Raw genomic sequence first — 15,610 nt, 5'->3', positions numbered from 1 at the left:
CGTTTCCTGTCGGAGGTCGAGGGACTCGAAACAAACAGCTGCGTCTGTAACATCCGTCCGCACGCTTTGTCCTGATTGAATAAGTCGATTAGAACACACTCGCTCCTGGCCGGCAAGCTTCATCTTTCAAAGGTGTTTGTGTAAGTCGGCCAAATAGACAAAACGTTCATTTCTGTGTTACGAGAAAGCATTTTTTTTTCTAAGGGTTCATATTTTGTAGGTTGGCAGCCCAAAAACTTAATTTAACGCAATTTATAATTTGAATTTTTCAATTCCTTGTGCAATCATCCTCCCAAAAATATTTCATTTGGTTTCACACAGTTAAAAATAAAACTGAGTGGCGATAAACAGACGCGCTCTCATCGGCAAAGGTAGTGTTGGTAAGTTTTTAACAGTCGGGAAATAAACCCCTGGACAAAATTTTCTTTGAAGGACTCGAGGAAAACAAGCCAAAATGACTTCTTGAAATAAAAATGGCTGACTTGCTGGGGCTTGAGATTTTTGGGGATTTACTTATAAAACACGCGCACCAATTTGGTGAGTTTGGGATTTTGTCAAAGCTTTCCTAAAGCTTAGGCCAAAGAAAATGTGTACACGCCCGATTCGCACCAACAAGTGGAGCTTACTAAATGAAAACTTGAATAAGTAACTGGGCGGGAATTAAAAAAGAAGTCAAACACTGGTTTGTGGAGCGTGTCAATAACCTCCGCCACATCCTGATTATGATCTATGAAAAGCAAGCAAGCTCTCACGTTGGCCGCTATTAAAAAAGGGACGGCGGGCAAACAAGGTAAACGTACGCCTCGCTTCCGTTGACTCTCCAGAGAAGTGGATCGGTTTGTTGACTCGCCAGCCAGGTCACCTTATGTGCTCATAGCTAAGCCCGCATAACAAAGCCCGAAGGGGAAGGCGCGTCACAAGGTTTCTCTCAGCGGGATTAAATGCAGAACTGTGACGTGATAGGATTAAAGGGAAGCGAAACTCTTCATATGATCTTTTTCAACTGCTTAACGGACTCATCTGGACAAACCCCTAAGTCGTTATTGTGAGTTAAAACAACAAGGAGCACAAGGGGATTGACATCTGATGTTCGTGTTGGCTGGACACAGCGGATCAATTTTGCGATGCAGCGGATTGAAATTTTGATTGGAACAAGGGCCGAGTGTCCTCAACCTGGTCAACTCGGCAGCGCTCGCATACTGAAAGCTTCTTTAAGAGTGTGTCGGGTTTCATAAATTAGGCCGCTGCCATTTCATGTTGATATTACTTGGCGGTCTGAAATATTGATGCAGAAAAACTCCAGCCGATTGCCTGTATATGCAATAAATATGTCCAGCTTGGGCCGTGGTAACATTTCAGAGAAAAGACATCAGAGAGTGAGCCAATAACACATCGCGATTCTTTTTTTATGCCAACACAAGCCTGCCAAAAAAACTTCAGGATGCAGTCACGCCAAGGCTTTATGCTGGACTTTGTGTCTTGTCTGCTGCACCAAAACCAGCCCAGCTGTCGGCTTCTTGTAGGCCACTTTGCTAATGGAGGATGTTGCGCTTGTCCACCCTGGTTTGATTGAGATCAGATTTATGTCATTTGCTTTTACACACAATCTCAGAAGTGATCCCAAAAAAAAGCCATGAAGGTTTACGCTGCAACCAAAAAAAAAAGAGGACGCATATCAACACTCCTCCCTGACACAAGGGGGCGCAGCGGCGCCAATGACTCGCATGAGAAGGAAGCACCTGAATGATTAAAGTTGTTCTTTTTCCTTCAATAAATTGATGAATGCACATTTCTACTTGGTTGAGTAAATGTATGTGCTCAACATAAACTATTCTTGTATCGTATTGCCTTGTGTAACATTGCATCCAATCATATCAAGGTGCATCAAGGTACATATCGTATTCCAGGTTCACAAAGATACTCTGCCCTAATTATCGAGATTGCTCTTTTGACTCCAATCGATTGTGGCAACCACTCATGTGGCGAAAAATCAATATTCCTGGCTTTAATTAAGTTCCTTACTTACTTTTGTTTAAAAGTAAATAGCTTGTCACCAATCGGGGGGAAAAAAAGCATTTTCGTTCACCCAAATATTTTTTAAGGACATTTTAGAGCTGTAATTTTAATACCTTGATACATTTACTGTTGCTTACCATTCAGTCGGCCTCTAATATTGCCGCAGGCCTATGTGGCGCTTTCTGCCAAAAATTGATTTGACCATTCAGGTGGCGCAAGAAGTCAGTCATGCAATCTGTAAAAAAGGACCACAGGTGCAAAATTTCCAAACACGTTCCAAACTCTAAAGCTGTCGCCTGGAGTGAAGCTGCTGTGTCACACGGCAGCTCTTCCCGAAATCTTATCACGCACACAGCTGGCAGCGGCGCGTCGTGCAAAGCGACTCCCATCGCTTGCGAGACGGCCAAAATGTCAACGTGCCAAAATGGGCGAAGCAAAGCCACATTGGACAGTCTGTCATTGATCTTTTTCAATCGATTGTTCAATGGAAGGTGATGATGACTTGACGAAACCAGCAGTGTGGTTGGTTCCCGCCATCGCTGCCATCTCGCCTTAAGCGATAATCAGGACCAGTTCGAGCTTCTTTTCATGATTCAGCAAAAGCCAATGGTCTCGAAACCATCGCCGTTGTCTTTCCGGCCTTCCGCATCAATATGATGACTAACACCGAGAGGTTGAAATGAGATCGCCTGAGGACTGCGAGAAACGCTCTCGTGTTTATACGTCTGATGACTCAACACGCGCACGAGTCGAACATTCCCCTTGACAGACGTCATTAGGCAGCGTAACCTGCTCTCCGTCTTAGTAGAATCTGCGGCATGACTGGAGGCAGATTGCTTCTCTTCAAAAGCCTTCACACACACCCACACACACACACGCTCACACACACACACACACACACCCACACACGTCGCACTCCCGCTAAAATATTTGATGGAGATAACACGAGATGAGTGCTGTATTCAAGGCGGCTGCAGAACCTTGCGTTTGGAGGATGCACAAAAAAGCGGATGAAAGGCAACGAGAGCATTTGACCAAAGTAGAATACGAGCTGACAAATGGGATTGCTTTCAATCGAGAGAAAAAAAAAAAGTTGATTCAGTTGCAATGTCAATCGTGGATGACAGCAAAAAACCTGATGAGGTCTCCACTGGTCTTTTGTCAAGTGGCTTGTTCACTTGTACACTGTGATTTATAAAGTCTCTGTGTGATTTCATTAGGGGCGAGTGCTCATTGTACTCTGTATTGTTTTACCCACAAGATTCTGTGAGTTTCTGCCGATGTAATTATGAGGATATTCGGAAAGTCAAACAAGGGAAGTGCAATTTTTTTCTTAACTGCGTGCCTAATATTCATTAATTATATTGTAGAAATATTAAAACGAGTACAAGCAAAAGGGAATCGTCACTCTACTGATACCCGGACGATAATGCAAAAAAACGCTTTTTTCATCACTTCACGACGATATTTTCCCCAAAAAACATTTTCAATGATGGGAGAAGAAGTTTCCAGGTATTTCAAAATCTTTCAAAAATTCCACCGAAGTATCAGCGTGGCCAAGGAGTTGGCCTGAGAGTGCACTACAAGAGCTGACACCCCCCCGAGCCACCCAGTAGATCCATCCCTGATGGACAGGCAACAAGTAAGCTCTTGCTCCAAAATTGTGTTTTTGAGCTAATTCAATTAGGCAGAAATTAAAGCATCAGTGCTAGCTTAAGAAACAGATTTGTTTTGGGCTACTATATGGCTTTTTCGATTGCCCACACGAGCTCCTTCCATCTGTCATGTTTATCAAGTCATCAAATGATGTTCGCAGGCACTGTGCCGCTTTCCTCACGCGACCTCTTAAGAAAGCGCTCAGCTGTCACTGGCGGGAAAGCCAAGATTAAATGAGGCAGGACGGATGGTGTAATTAAAAAATTTAAAAAAAAGGGTTTGTGGTGTTGACAAATATATAATCAATACTGTGAGAAGACAACACACTCCTCAATCCTAAACAAGACAAAAACTTGCCCCCATCACTTAAATTGATCCCTATCTGACAGATTCGACATTTGTTATTTACAAAACGAGGCTGATTGGTTATTTCTTCGCGAGGTGTAGAGAAAATCCATCACAGAGCACTCGCATATTTGAGAGGAATCGGAATTGTCTGCAGTCAGGGAAGGAAGAAAAGACCACAGGAAAGAAAAAGAAAAAGCGTTTGAAGCTTCGTCATGCATGCAGCATTTTAGGATGGTGTGAGTGGCGGCCCTGCAGGCTTTCTCCTCCACCTGTCAGATAGTCTGCACGCTTCCATTTTTTTCCTCGTCAACAGAAACTCTATCAAGTTTTGTGGCCATAGGGTCAATTGAAGATGTCGCGTTTTGTGAGTCAACAAATGTTCCAAACAGCTTCCGTTTTTTTCTTTTGAAGGCCAGGAATGTCTCCCTCGCTTGTCCTTGGCTGTGGCCTGACCTTTGCACTCCAGCCCACACTTACACACTTGTGTTATCTGGCGCAGTGATGCATGAGTCGTTGTGTAGCCAATATACGCAATATCTCAGGACAAACACAGAGTGACACCGCTAACGTCCCGAAAGCGAACGCCTTATTGCCGCCGTGCACATGACAGCTCAATAAAGGTCACATAAACTCACTGTCAGGGTGGCACACATGATTTGTTTTCAATTTAAAAAAAAAAAAGTTTCCTTGTGACGACAGTTAGCGTTTACAATGTCAACAAGCAGATATTTGTGTTGGATATTAATAACACCATCTGTGCTGTGTCCAAATTAATGGTCATAGAAAATATACTCACTGCAATAGGGATACTTGCAGAACTTAAAGGGCGCGCATCACGGGAACTTTTGAATTGCTGCTATACAAATAATCTGAATTAAACAAAAAATCAAGAATTGTTTGAATCTTTGGGAGCTCCCTCATTGAAATTATAGTAGAAGTGAAATCCACAATCTATAAATATGATTAAAAAAACTACAATGAGCTAAAATATGCTACTTCCTGTTTTAAACCCTCCACTTTCATGAAGATGAATGTCAAACTAAATAGTATGTCATCATCTAGTGGTTGACAATGAAATTACACCCAAAATAAATGGGAGGCAGTACAAAATAGGAATTAAGTTCTGCCGCCACAAGGGACTAAAAGTGAGTGCCGCTGCTCTAGCCGGCTTAAAAGTCGTCATTAGCATGGATCAGCAGACGTCTGCCGGCCTCTTTCACCGAAGACATTTAAAGGACGGCTTCGGTGGTTTCATGCCATTGTTTTAATTATGGAAGCCAAAGGCTCGCGCTCGCTTCTGCGCCGTCTAAAGATAGCCGCCGCAACTCGCCCCACCGCGGTCTGCGAGCCTGCGAAAGTGGATTAAGAGGCCTTGAACATCAAGACCGGCTCTAATGAAACCCAATGGGGGATGTCAGACCGTCTGTTTGACCAGCTGACTCCTGTAAAATAGCAATCAGTGGCTCCTACCGCTCTAGACGGGAAAAGTGCTCCGGTGGTGCCAGGCGCTGCCCGTGTGGCCATGATTGACAGCGGGGGGTGCACAGCAGCTAAAGACAGCAACCGAGACAATGAGATGTACGCGTAACATCACAGCTAAAATCTCTTTACTTACCCCCCCCAAAAAAAAAATCAATCGGCTGTAATTAGCTTTGAGCTAGGCGACAATTTGCAAGTGTCAAATTAGTGGGAAGCACCACCTACATGTCATTATCACACTAATTATATTGTCTCCTCATTTGAATAAGATTACAAACAGCACAGCATCGTGATGCCGGAGAGGATTTACTTGACTGACAAGTTGAAGTCGTTCCCTCATCAAGCAAGCGACTCGTATTTGGAATCAATCAATTAATTTTTTTAATCAAATATGCAAATATAACAAAATCAATAAGTAAGCAGAGCTGCATTGAGTTTAGCTGGATGCACCAAGAGAGATAATAATCATGCTGTCCCCTCCGTGGCTGCGTGTCAAGTCCCTCGCAAACATTGAGACAAGAATACTGTCTCAAAAGGGAGAATTTCAGCAAGACAAGATGTAAGGTGTGTTAAGTGTGCTATATATTTTTTTAAGCATACGGTCAACAATTTATTAAAACTCATTCGAACTGTTTCAAACTGTGAATAAAAACCACAAGACTGTTTGTCTCCTCCAAACACATTTCTCCAACCGATAAAGCGGCGAGCCTTGTGTTCACCGTAAAATGATGAGCGATTGCTCAATAAACAGGCAACGTAAGCATGTTTTCTGCCCGGGGCAGGCATAACTCAACACTAAACGCTCACATATGGCGGAAATGGCGACCAACAGTCAAGCCGACAAGCCTGTGCGTCACGACACTCAACCTCCAATTGTTCAGAAAACGAAATCATTTCAAATTGAAAATCATCTATCTATGCTAGTGATGTATAGTGACAGGGGGAAAGCTCTTCCACTAGATGGCAGTAAGAACAATTCAACATGTCGCCACGAAGACCACACACACACACACACACGCACACACACACACACACACACACACACACACACACACATTTGTGACTAAAATCAAGACAGCAACATTATTTAAGGATGCTTCCTTTTTTTAAGTAATGCGCCTGCTTTGTAGCCCCCACCCAGCAACAGCCACATTTGGGAGGGGGAACATCAACAAGAAGATCAATAGGGTGTAGGAAAGTGCAACAAGAAGCATCTATCAAGTCCAGAACACCCTGTTTGCCTTCTTGTCCTTCGGCGCACAGACTGCAGCGCGAAAGTCCAAATAAACACATTCCTGCACTACCTCCAACAGACCAGACACACACACACACGCACACTCACACATATGCACACATATTCGTTCCCCTCACCTTCTAAATGTACTGATGTACTGGAGAGCCCTGGGTATGGAACGTTTTTTGGGGGATATTGACCAGTTTTCATTTTCTGCCAATGATCTGTTGTTACTCAAAGTGATACGCAGGCTCCCTCTAGTGGTGCGCAAAGAATTACAGAATCAAACTTTGTGTTTAATTTATTAACTGTATTTTCTACTGTAATTGAATCATTATGGAAGTAGAGGTTTTTTTTCCCTAAAATGTAAGGTCAGTGTTAATGTCCAAAGTGTGCTTAATGTTATACATTAACATTAAATAAACTTTTTATTGGAATAAAGCCTTTTCCTTCCTTTGGTCAACACTTAGGCCTACTACACTACTGTAATTTATTTAATGCTGGTCATGATGGTGGCACTATATATAATTTTAAATGGCACTCGGTGTAATAGGTTTAAGAAACACTGATCTAAATGACATCTTCGACATTTGGGAGTTGTACTGTCAGTACTTTTGCAGAATGAATAAAGAGATTGTTGTTGAGAACCATGGTCAGGGGCAAAGATTTGCACACAGGGACGCCATTGCCTCTGCTCTTCTTCACTACCATCATCATCATCATCATCATCATCATCATCATCGTCCTCACAATTATTACACACCATGCTACAAGATACAACAACCCCAGGGTCACTTGCAAGGAAAGAGGCTACATCAATCCCGCAACAAGCGTGTGTGGCCATGTACGGGCATCACAAACAAACAAGACAAAGACAGCATGTCTATGTAGGGATATTTATAGTCATCCCCTTGTTCTTATTAATACAAATCATTTCGATAATAATAATATACCCTATTGGGTACAGGGTGACATCACCAGTTTGCCAAACTTTAAAAAAATTAAAATAATAATAATAACAGCATTCAACATAATTTGTCCAGCTATTTTTGCAACTTCATGGCACATAACATAACTTTTCTCATTTCCATCCACTTACCTTTCAAACATTGGCAGCTGCGCACAAAACGGGACTGGGGGGGCCACAATCCAAAACAAGTCAAGCCAGGTTGGACAGGGAGCCGTGGTCCAAGTCCACTGACGCGGTCCGAAGAGGATGAGGAGAGGCTGGACACCTTCTGCCAGATCTCTGAGCCGCGCGTTCGCAGGAAGGCAGCGAACAGGAGCGCGCGCGCGGTGTGCGCAGACAGCACAAGCAGGAGGGACCACGTCCAAAAAGACGCACTCACGCACGCAGAGGAGGCGCGCCAAGATTGGTCGGCCAGGCGCTGACGCGTCGGCAGGTGACACCTCCGCCCGATAAATAGTCCCCTGGGTTGTGCTTCATTGAGGACACTTTCAAGACGCGTTCCACCAAACGTCCCTTTGTGGGGAACCAAGGAGTGATGTCATTTTAGCGCTGGACATAACATTAGGAACACATTTGACATTTCTACGTCTGCCTCTGGCTTTTTCCACAACAGTTGCAGTGGTAGAAATTATATAATATAATATAATATATATATATATAATATATACATATATATATATGCATGTTTTGATATTATTTACAATCTATTTAGGGTCTTTAAACACGCTTAAAATAGTATATAAAATACTGAGGGTGCAAGAGCAATGGATAACGCACCAATCTTCTGCCTGTTTTCAGTAAACATTTGTCCCCCCCACACTCATAAACTGATGTGACAATATGCATCAAAAACATCAATATAATCATGCCCAAATTTGTGCAGTACGAACCTTCAGTTATCACTTTCTGTAGGTGTAAAAACCAGGATTGCGTCATTTCACGACAAACGAGGCTGTGCTAAAATACATTTCATTCTTCTTTTCAAATGTAAATGTCTCATTGAGCTCTCTGCCGCCGCTTAGTGATCAATACTGGAATTACACCTAATTTAAACAATCGTTTGAACAAAATATTTAACTGTACACAGATTAAATATATTGGTAAGCATAAAGAACTTGGAGAGCAACTAAAAAAAAAACACACATTCAAGAAAAGAATTACGGTTGACTTAATTTGTTCTGGCACTTGCCCGAGATGTAATTCAGCTGCCAAAGCCAATGTTTGAACATATTTTTTATAAACAAATATAGCAGTAGGGCTAATCCTGACAGGAATGTCTGTAAGCCAATTACAGCTGCTTCTTGTGCAGGGACCTGAGGAATGGAGCCTCGCAGTTTCAGCCTCGCCACGCGCTTCCTGTTCCACACACACATGCACACACTGAATCTTTGTGAAAACACGCAGACTTGTCACAGGCATGCACGACTTGGACATCATTCTCATACTGTAACGTAGATATGCTTATTTATAAGGTTACATAAGACGATATCTGCTAGGTGAGAAAGAGGTCAAACAGATCCTGATCTGGTCAGTTGATGCGCTGTAAAAGTCACCTGGTCGCTCCGCCCCCGACCTGTCAAACAAAATCATTATGGATATTTTTGTAATGACAATACAGATTAAGTTCTTGCTTGTGTTTGTTTAAAAACAAGGGAAGAGGAAAACAGCAAAGAAAAAGTCCATAAAACAGGAGTGAATCTGCAGGACGGATGAGACTCAGGAAGCCCGAAGCACTGTGCGGACACAGTCCGGCTGACACTGAGAGCAACTCACCGTCTTTCTCACTCGCTGGGTCCGAGCTCCACGTTGACTCTGCTGCAATTTCACACCGTCTGACTCCACCGAGAGCTGCATCATGAACACACCGATAAGCGTGGAGGCCCGTCAACGCTCACCTTGACGGCATCCCTCTTCCTCCTCTTTGCCGATCTGCAGAGTGTCAACAGAATATCAGATAACTGGAATATAAAGTGGAAACTTGAGAAGAAGTTTTTGCTCTGCGCCAAAAAGCGTAAAGGAGGATTTGGTTATGTTTATTCAGTAGGATTATCGTGCTGCTATACCAGTGTGCTAGTGGTTAGCACCTCCGCCTCGCGGCAGAGTTTGATCGTTCGAAACTCATCTCAGTCACTCATACAGTATTAAAATAGCTGACTTTTATTCCAAAAGCGGCAGCATCATATATGATGTCGTCACGCTCATATGGAGAACACAAGGACCCCAGCTGCCCATTTCAAAGCCTATTTTGTTTTTTCTTCCTCATTTGAAGTAGTAGCCTCAACAAAGAGCGCTCAGAGAATATACCTGGTGACCTACTACATACATTCAAAGCAGTTAGATTCCAGCCAACAAGAGCAGAAAAAGAAACGAGTCAGTGTTAATACATAATACACAATTCTTGTTTTCCTTGATAAAATATAAACAATCGCAATTGTGCATCACTGCTCCTCAGTTTCTGTCTCCATGCATGAAGTCACGCGAGGCAATCTGATGTTGAACATCATCTGCTCCAACCAAGTTGATTTCTACACGTGAATATATTTCCCACCAGTGTGTTGAACAAATGACTTCCTCCTCTAGAGCTTTCTTTTACATACGGACAGGGGGAGGAAATCCATTGTCGGTAATATGTTGCTCCTGGAGAGATACATTGAAAAGCACTCGGCTCTAATCTCGATTAATTTGTTCCTGGGAAAAGAAGAAGACCGCCCCCGAGGTGTATTTTCTATACGTGATGTGAGTGCGTCAAGTGCGTGAATATCAAATGGTGTGTTCAATTACCCGGCCCGACCTTATCTTTAGTTCACCTACAGCGTTTGTTCGCCACCTCGCTGGCCTTGTATTGGCATCTTTTCATCCGCCCCCTCCACGTGAATAAAAGGTTTCATCCTCGCATTTAACGTGTCTGTACGGGTGTGCATTTTTGAAGAATGCTACAGCCCCATTGGAATACTGAAATAAATCAATGATTTTCTTAAGCTTAAGATAAATCCTGGAATGGTGCTTGGTGAAGACATTGACCATGTTTATGATTTCAAAGACATCTGACACAGAATAAGAAAAGACACATGGGTACCTAGAGGGCATCACAAATTGGGGCTTCCTGGAGATTGAGATGTAGGGAAAGCATTGGGAGGGCAATCAGCCGGTAATCGCTCGGAGGCCAACACCCCGCGGTGACACGAACAGCCGCGTTGTGATGTCCAGAGCAATCACAATCACAGAGACTTGAGGTTATAGGAAGTGCGAACAAAGAGACTGATGTCCATCCATGCATCCCTTCAAGTGGGAAAGGAACAACAGCAAACATCTCAGAAATTACTCGAAACACAATTGAAGGAGATGTCGTCACAGCATTGCGTCAATGACACGTTGCTAAGTGCAGTGTGAAAAGGTCAACAGCATACTACGATGCAATTATAAGGTGTACACATGTCTTGGATGATCTTCACCGCATTTCTTTAAAACCAGGAAGTGGCCAGTCCGCAACCGCTGCCTGATATTCACCAGTCACAAACTCAACTATTCACAATTTTGTCTGTAGAACCTGATTAAAAACTAATAGTCCTCCAGCTTTTGCTATTTCAGTCAATCAAAATATCTCTCAACATCCTAATGCAATTTCCATCTCAGGCTGTCCCATCAAACCATTTGAGAAACTCCACTAGATGAAAAATTCCTCTTCATTAAATGAGATAAAAATCCGAGCAGCTGCACAAGGCCACTAAGGATCGGCCAAACCGCCAGGCCCGCCAAACCATCTGCACTCGTAAGCATGTCGGAACAAAGGCCGGATTAGCCAGAGTTTTTCATGATGATGATGATGATGGGGGGCATTAGCTAATTAATAAACATCATAATCAGTCGTAGGGATTAAGATTCTTGATCAAAACAACCGGTTTGTAATAATTTGGTGCGCTCGCTTGGTCTGCACACAAAAACTCAAACTACAAGCAAAGAGAAAAACACACAGAGTCGCACAGTCACGCCCTCTCACACATACACATAAACATCAAATACACAGAAGTGGGCCTTTGTGTGGACCCAAAAGGCCGTTTTGCTCCTCGGGGCAGAATAATTAGGGCTCGCCAAATCTGTCATGCAAGTGAGTGACTTGTGGATATGTATCACGCTGGTTTCAACTCATCAGTCAATAAGTCGCCAAAAACGTCATTCCACCGTCAAAGAAAGCTTGGCTCTGTGTGCTCTCGGGGCCGCGAGTGTGTGCACTTGATAAGCGATGAGAGCGCCGCAGTGAGAAAAACAAAACGAAAAACAAGAGGATGGATAGCGCACGCGAGAAGCATTGGAGAGCTCCGAGGCCTTCTTCTATGGGGCGCGTGACAGCACAAGCCAAAAAAACAGAAGGCGCTTCATCCTTTTTGCTTCTGGAGCAGATTCTTGGCTGAGCTCTGCCACAGACGGCCAGATGTTGACGAAATAAAGAAATAAATAAAAATTTAAGAAGCACTCGAGCGATGTGAATGGGGGGGTGGAAAATCCATCCATATTCTGTAGTGTGTCCTCACGAGGGTCGTGGGTGATCTAGAACCGGGCCCAGCTGAATTCTAGCTCCGCCGTTCTTAGAAAGACAGATGGATGAGTGATGGACGCAAAGAATTTGACAGCAGATACGGACTATGAAAACGAATACGAACAAAAAATATCACACAAGCCAAAATCTCCTGAAATATTTCCAAACCTCACAAAGAAAGTTCCAGTATAGCACACAAGTCCAAAATAGACGAGCCCCCTTCTCACGCATGAGTGGCCATTTTTCTTTTATTACTGATGCGACGTCAAACACGATGATTTGAACGAGAACTATGGAGGTCACTTGACAGCGCTCGGCGAGTTGATAGAGTTTGACTCCCTCCCTAACCAAGACGCCGTCATAAATTCTTAATGCTTGGATAGCTTTTGAGTCTCACGAGTTGGCAGACACGCAGCCCCAAAAAGCTTTACATAGTCTACGACTTCCTCTCGCTACAAAAAAAAAATCCATTACAACAATCCCACCTGGACACCCGTAAAAAAAAAAATCTTGCAGGTTTGAGATTTGCCTCAAGAAGAACTTTGCAAGAAATATTTCAAAAGGTCGACACCAGATAACGACAACAAAGCGCAACAATAAAAACCTGTAGTTTTCCACAAAAACACAATTATTTTTGTTTGAGTTGTAAATTGATGAGCTTCTCGTCTCGTCTTTTTAATTGCATTTCTTTTAGATGCCACCCAATAAGAAAAAAGCTCACCCAAAAAGTTTGTTTATCCCAACCTCATTACGTTTAATCACTTCCTTGAGAACAACATGTTTTCTTGCAATCACCGCTGAACCGTGCTTGGAATTTGTTTTTTGTTTTTTTGAATTTTCCAAATGAATCAACTGGCGTCTGGAGCAAACAAACATGCCACAAACGGGCCCGGGTGCAATGTTTGTGTTCCTTATTAGGAGGACAAAGAGGTATGATGCGCCGACTCCAATTTGGTGGGAATGCGAGCAGGCCAATTAGCGCAACGTCGGTTGCTCGGCATTCTCATCACCTCCTGTGCCAATCATCATCATGCAATCTCAGCAGACACATTAAGACCAATTTAGCGACATGCCTAACCGAAGTCAAATCATGCGCGGGGCTTCACCGTTGACAGGTGGTCATCGCTGACATTTATTTTTTTTAAACTTCCAATGTTCCTCTTGAGCTAGCTAGCATGCACGCTGATAATCAGGTTGAATTTCTGCATTTAAAAACATTCAACAATGCAAATTTGAATCCACCTGTGTTGCGCAAGTCCACGGGTCAGAAGGAAACTCCCAAGCTGGTCAAGATAATGAAGCTCTGCTTTGACTTGATTTAGCCGGCGTGCCAAAAGGGGAAAAATTAGCATGTTTTAGCGGAATTAATATGTGGGAAAAGCCAAGCATGGCAGCGAGGAGGGCAACAGATGAGCAGCATACAAATTTGCTGGTCGGCGCTCTGGAGTCGGGGCTAATCTTCTGCGGCGAGGGGATTAGAAGGCAGCAATGTCCCAGTATTTGAACCCGGTAGTCACACCCGCTCTATCGGACCCGGGAGGCCAATTTGCGTTGGGCCTCGGGAGAGGACAGATACGCTCCCGCTGACTGGCTGACTGACTGACTTCAGCAACAGGCTTAAAAAACAAGTCGTTTCAAACCGTAGAAAATGATTCACAAAGAATCTTTTTGGCAGATTGATTTGGATTACTCGACACCTCCCGAAAGGATTTTACTTACCCTGGACTGCTTCTACTGATTATCATTTTTCTGGGGGAGGGTTTTTCCATCATGGCTTGAAATGAAAATGCTCCCTTGATGGGTTATAAACAAGGCACCTGGAATGAAGACAGCAGCTTGGGGCTGACATTTTAAGCAAAGAAGCAAAGAGTTGAATAAAATAAAGGTGAGGATGAGACTCGTACAAAGCTGTGAATGGAGCATGAAGTAAAAAAGATGGACACATACGTATAAGCAGCCTCATCACGCACGCACGCAGGCACACACACAAACACACACACACACACAATCCTAATCAGGAATTGATTGCAAGACCAACAAGGAGGCAACAAACGCACACAAACACACGCAGGGTTGTGATGAGGCTTTTGTTCTGGTGGTCGACCGAGTGTTCCCAAAAAAGTGAACACTCTTGATGACAAATTCATCTCTGAAATCGCTCAATCAGATGCAATGCAGCAAGCTCGTCATCAAAAGTGGCGACACTGCAAATCATCAGATGGACGGCCTAACACAAAGTGCATGAGATGAGAGAAAAACACGCACGTTTGCCTCATTCAGGTTGCTCATTTCAGGATCTTTTTTTTGGCTGCTATAGATCAAAAGAGAGAAATGCCGAGACAAATGCGAGCCAGCCTAGGAAGTTAGGAAAGACAAATTAAGAATATTCATAAAGTGGATTTGAGGATTTCAGCGGCAAGCGCTTATCAGATGTGCTTCCGCACATCTCGTGTGAACTTTGACCCTCGCCCACCCTCAAGGAAATCTTTGAGATTAACGTCAGTCATGGACCGAGTCTGGCTACGACGTGTGATAACATCGGCACAATAACCTCACCTGACCTTCAAAAAGGGGTCACGCGTGCAGGAGACGGACATGTGCATCGATGCGGGCCAAATCGAGACAAGCTCATCATTTCTCGACAGAAGCTTCGTTTCAAAGCAGCTATTTCCCGGCATCCCTTTTTGTGCCCTGTGTACAGATTTTAATGAGACACTTTGAAAAGGAGCGCGAAAGGGTTGGAGAGGCAGAAATCGGAGCAAGAAAATGGTTTCAATCAACATCAAAATACTCTTCTTTCTCTCCTGCAGTTGTGTTCGACATTCATACATTATTGATGGAAAAAAGTTTTTTTTTTCCAAGACAAGACAGATTGTTAGTGTCTTTTATTCGATGTTTCATCAGAAAATTGCGGCATGGAGGCAAAACTATTCTCAGAATCAAATGTATGGGATAGTGGTTAGCGTGTCTTATTTTTTTTTTCTCCAGTGAGTGTCAATTATTTTGCACTACAAAACAAACTTTGAGTCGTTCAACCTCTACCTCACACGTGATCTTTTAGAGCAGGCAATAACTCTGCATGGGTGAGGCAGGGGGGGAATGGGTCATTTCCTAAACTGTTACAGGCCCCACTGAGCCAATTTGCCATCCTCAATTATTGAAGGCAGCACCTGTCTGCTTTTGCTTTTCATTGAGTCAGATGGTTGCTAAATGACAAACTTCTACTGCAGACTGGTGAGAAAACAAAATCCCCAAAAAATCGCACGACTGTACGACGCGTCTCCAGCCACGCGGCATTTCCTCTTACTTAGCGAACATCCACCAGCCATTTCTTGGCATGCCATTGTCCAATCTAAATGGTAATTTGGAAAGG

General features: G+C 43.4%; 1 protein-coding gene across 1 annotated transcript in view; it reads right to left on the bottom strand.

Annotated features, from left to right (window-relative positions):
* Positions 1-13,864, bottom strand: part of chrm3a (cholinergic receptor, muscarinic 3a) — a 48,740-nt gene extending 34,876 nt beyond the window's left edge. Inside the window, exons 1-4 of the mRNA XM_049736327.1 lie at positions 13,480-13,864; positions 9,477-9,632; positions 8,594-9,276; positions 7,833-8,216 (exon numbers count right to left, since the gene is read on the bottom strand). The gene's annotated coding sequence lies outside the window, so the exon portion shown is untranslated. The remainder of the gene's footprint in view (positions 1-7,832; positions 8,217-8,593; positions 9,277-9,476; positions 9,633-13,479) is intronic.
* Between the last annotated feature and the right edge of the window lie 1,746 nt (positions 13,865-15,610).

Source organism: Syngnathus scovelli, chromosome 12 (assembly GCF_024217435.2).
Source record: "Syngnathus scovelli strain Florida chromosome 12, RoL_Ssco_1.2, whole genome shotgun sequence".
Taxonomy (NCBI): domain Eukaryota; kingdom Metazoa; phylum Chordata; class Actinopteri; order Syngnathiformes; family Syngnathidae; genus Syngnathus; species Syngnathus scovelli.
This window is presented reverse-complemented; position numbering and strand designations above follow the sequence as displayed.